The following is a 5,361-nucleotide window of genomic DNA, read 5'->3' on the forward strand; positions in this document are numbered from 1 at the left end:
GGATCTATCAGTTTTCATTTGCATACGAAACGAGATCATTGCAGAGATATATATATATATAGTGCAATATTCGAGATCATACAAATTAACATTTCGGCCATGCTGAAAACCCTACTTTAGTTTAAAAATGGCGCCACCACATATGCAGATAGTATATCAAGCTCTTTCCTTTTGACATGTACTTCTTTACTTATATTAGATTGCCTGTCTTATTCTTATGGAATGACAAACTATAACCTAAATATTAATTAGTTCTATCATTGAGAAACAAACTTCATATGTCATCTAATAATTGTCGTTTGTGAATTGCACATTGACCTATTTCTCAATATCAAGAAACCATTGTAAGTGCATTGAATAGCAACACTCAATTTCATTGATAAGTAAATTATATATATTTTTACATATATAATCCTATATGAATTCTCTTGTTTACAAATGAACCTACCAAAAGTAAATAGTGTATATATTCTTCGCGAATTCGAAGTTTGCATTTAAATTCTTATTGTCATGTGTTCACTTCCCTTATTCTAACTTTAATTTGGCTAGATCAAAATTTAACTCATCTCATCCATTACTTTTTTGGCTTTTTGAATTTGAGCATATCTAAAATTTTGTATGGATTGTATATCAACCTAGCATAATAATAGCGAAGGGGTGTGTGTACATATGTATGTATATTTATATATGTACATCTTTTGGCATCTAAATCGTATTTTCATTATAATTTTCTAAATTGGACTATTTTCCTGATTTTTATGAAAAAATGCGCCTGGCGAGCCATCTGCTAAGTATAATTTAGTTATGATGCTAAGAAATGTATATTCACACCACATTCTAACCCATAGTAGAAACCCAAAGGCTAGTTGGATGGTGACCATGTTGTACAGTTAGAGATCCGATAATAAATAAATTTACCTCAATAATAAAGAGCAAACTGAAGAGGGTCAGTGTTGGTTTAACAACGCAAACATGGAAGCCGCTAAGAGTTAAGTGGAGATGGATTAAGATGTTGATACATAGCTAGATTTGGGGTTTAAATTATGGTAATAGGCTGATCAAACTACCATGAGATACTATAGAAGACAAACTGATCTACATCTAAAAGGAATTGGTTAAATCAAGCTAAGTATTTATTTGAGACATAGGCCAAGTTACAAAGGTCCCAAGTATAGGCAAATTGTGAATATTGCCTATTCAAGAATGTGAAGATGAAGGCCGGTTAAGTTTCATAGCTTGCGTGGTTCAAACTATCAACCGAGTGTACGTGAGGTGAAGATAGGAGAACAGAACGTGTGGCAATGTGAACGTGCAAACAAAACATGGAGCGTCTATTTAAGCACCAACCATCAGCTTATTCTCCTTCCCATTCCTATCCCGAAGAGAAGAGAGCCAACATCATACTTAATATACCAATTTATTGTGAAGCATGAATTGCAAATTGGCCTACTCTTGATGGCGTGAAATCATTTTACATGCATTGGTTGAGTAGCGATGCTCAATTTCTCTATTAAATAGTAATAAGTAAATAATACAAATATTTTTACAAACATGCCTTCAAGAAAACCTTTATTTGTGCCTTGACTCTTTCAAAGTAAATTGTGAAAATATATCCTTCCTAAAGTTTGAGCTTTGCACCTATACCCTTCTTACAATATTGTATTCACTTCTTTCATTATAATTTTAATTTGGCTAAACTAAAATTTAAGTCAACATATCCATTGACAATTTTGGCTCTAATTATATATAATTGTTGAAATTTTGAGGGTCATATTTAAAATTTTGTATCGATGATATACCAATACTCACATTTCTTTAAATTTTCAGAGATATATAAGCAATTAAGCACTTTTCAAGAGTCATTATCAATAAAGGAAAAATAGAAAACAATATGGCGATAATATTTTTTATTTGGGGGATGTTACTAAAAATTTTTATTACGGCTTGTTGCATGGATTCATCATCAACCATAAAAATGCGAATGTATTATATTGGAACCACACTGTAATAGGCACATTTTTATTAGTCCAGTGCAACTGAGAGAGAATTTTTGGTAGAATGAGATATAATGCCTAGCAAATTACTTTAAGGTTTATGTCATAATAGTAGATTTTGAGATTCAAAGTTGATAGAATGTCACCTTTTTTGACTCATTATAAGCTTCAATTACATCATAAGCTTTGCTCCATTGCATGACAAACATAATTCATGCACAACTAGAATATATCCTAAACTTCATGGATTATTTCATATCTAATTAATTTATTCACCTTCAACTATCCTAAGGACCATTAAAACATATGACAGAATATTTCAATTGAGATCTTTGATAAGAATTAAAAGAAAAGAAATTAAACAGAGGATTGAGCTAGACAACCAGATTGGTTACCTATGGAGAGCCCTATTGATGCACCGCATTGAAACAAAGTGTACATTTGCCCTATAAATTGGACTTTTCAAGGCATCGATTCACGAGAACACCCTGGGCTCTCCACTAGAAAAAGACACATGTAATGCGCATGATAGGACAAAAAAAAATGCAGTTGTCCAAAACATGGACGTACATTTTGAAGACAAAAATTAAGGGAAAAGAAATTCTATCACCTATGAACTTATAGAATTCTAATTTTCTAAGATTTCTCACCTCTTGGCTTTGTATTAATCATAGAAAGATAGTAAGCTCAACCACTTCTCCAATGAAGGATGCTAACAAAAGGAACCCAATAATATCTTCTTTTTTGTGCTCTATTTCTATCGCCCTATAAATATTTCTTTTTGCACATCTATCCATTAAGAATATTTTAGTCATTTTAATTTAAAATCGTTAATTTTGTAATGGTATTAGATAGCATCGGTATATATGCAAAAATAGGAATAAAAAAATGGTACAATAGCAAAATAAGTGTTTTACAAAGATATTCATGCAAAATTTGATATTTAGGAGGGTATTTATGCCAAAAAAAATTTATCTTATTTTACTCAACAGCATTTTGCTACATAGAGTAGAAGGGCGGTTATGTAATTAACGAGAAAACCAGGGGCATCTTCGAGTGCATCTGTCGCCAGCCGAGCGCTGCGGTGCGACGTGCCCGGGTCAAAAACCGACCCGCCGTTCAAACCACGGGCGCGGGGAGCTCGTGCCTCTTCTCCGGTCAAACTCTGCCACGTGTCCTGTGAGGGGCCCGACGTAACGGCCGGGATGAGATGACAGCACCCCGCGCGCGAAGGGCCCACCTCCTCCGGCCGTTTATTTCAGAAAGGCCGCAATATAATATTGGGGCGGTCGTACCGTTTCGCTCCAACGCGTCGTCCTCGCTCGAGTTTTCTTTGCTTTCTTTTTTTTTTCCTTTCCCTCTCTCTCTCTCTCTCTCTCTCTCTCTAACGACGATTAAAAATTATTTCCTGTCAAAAAGAGAGAGAGAGAGAGAGAGTTCAGTCGCCACCACTACTTCAACGGGGGGTAACGGCGCATCACCGCGCCGTCCGGCTTCTGTCCTTGCTATGTGTTGCGAGGAGGAAGCAGGGATGGGACCCACATCTTGCCACGTGTAGCACTCTTCGCCCTCTCGGGTACGTTTTCTCTTTCACTTTGTTGTCGAAGGTGGATGACAAATTGGGAGACGAAATACGAAAACAAGGCCGCTAATGGATGACTTTCTCGATTTTTTTTCTAAATTTTAAATTTCTTTAAATTTTAATAAAAGAGATTACTTTACCCCCAGAAAAAAAGTATTATAGATGGTGAATCCTCAGATATACCCGATACTAACGATGGCGAAGTTTGAACCAAGTTTCTTACTTTAACATCCAAGCAAGCAGGAGACCTCCATGTTGCTCTATTGTCTCTTTTAAAATAAACAATATTTTAGAGAGAGTTGCTACTAAATTTTGGACCGAGCTCAAACTCTGCGTGCAATGTGATGAGGTCCAATGGAGCCGAGATGATTTGAGATTGGTTGAAACTAAGATGGAATGCAGGATCAACCTACAAAAATGTCTACTTGCCGGAAGGTTTTTGTTCGGAGACGCTCCGATGCTTAAGTTAGAGATGTAGACAACGGTGGGAGAGAGAAAACAATGTGTAGAGAGCAGTCTAAGATTGTTTGCCTGAGGGTCCACGAATTATTCCTACATATAGAATGAAATTAGTGTTTGTTATTTGGTTTATCAAGGAATGTTGTAATTGCATTATAACAACTGACCGTGCATTAACCGCATAGTAACGGCTCGCCTTAGTTAATGCTTGAAGATAACTGCGTCGATCGTGCATCAACTATTGTACTGATGGAACTATTGCTGATGCCATTATTGCCATTCAATCAATGATCTTCATCATTATTCTCGCTCCAGACCGGCCATAATGGCATCTCGATCCATATCGAACTCATTTACCTAAGCTAAAACTGAGGTCAAGGTAGTCGAATCAACTTGAGGTTGGGATGACCAATATTCGTCCCATCAAGGAGAAATTTTAATAGAAAAAGAAGGCTACATAACTTATATGCACGTCTTGCATGCTATTTGGGGTGACATTATATGCTAAGCATGTTTAAGGGTAGATCTAAGATTTCCACCTATTCATTTTAGCCACAAGGGAGTCCCAAAAGCTTCTATTTGCATAGAGTTTCACCAGAAAGGTATTATTTGCTGCACATGTAGACAAGCAGAAGTCAGCCTCTAATGACCTTAGATCAACCTTTGGTCCATAATATTGATCAATACTTTGGATTATAATTACAATCCACACATGAATCAATTAGTTTAAGATTCAAATATTCAGTTTTAGATTTCTAAAAGGTTTACCCTAGGAGGCCTTACTCATGCATGCCTAATGGTATTTGATGTCGACAACTCGTATCTTAATCCAATTAGGTTTCATTGCAGGTCCTCAAGGACACATACTAAATTTTTTAAGTATATTCCTTCATTAACTTGGCATGGTCGGTCCATTTGATCTTTCCAAGTTTAATTTAATCTAATATCACTATGTTATGATCCTGACCACTTTAAAACAAGAAGAAAAGAAAAGAAAAAAGGGTCCAAGTTAGACTGGCTTGGTTCAACAAACTGCTTTCAATCTTGGTCTTGTGGCTTTAGGAGCTCCAGAGGCATCAAAAGGAGCTTTTGGAGCAAAACTAGATGGAGGAATGAGAGGGTGGGCTGTCCACATTCTAAAGATCAGTATAAACCCAAAAGTTGCATTCAAGGTGGGACCCCTTGGGATGTTTTCTTCTCCCCATTCGTGCGGTCAGCGCATGGGAATCACCAACCTGAGATTACTTATACGACTTTCTCCCCAGATTTTCGGTGGAGGGGAATAGATAATTAATTACAGGATGTCACCTTAGCTTGGGGCAAGGG

This window comes from Phoenix dactylifera, chromosome 3 (assembly GCF_051530095.1).
Source record: "Phoenix dactylifera cultivar Ajwa chromosome 3, Ajwa_hap1_PhDact_Kaust_v1.1, whole genome shotgun sequence".
In the NCBI taxonomy this organism is placed as follows: domain Eukaryota; kingdom Viridiplantae; phylum Streptophyta; class Magnoliopsida; order Arecales; family Arecaceae; genus Phoenix; species Phoenix dactylifera.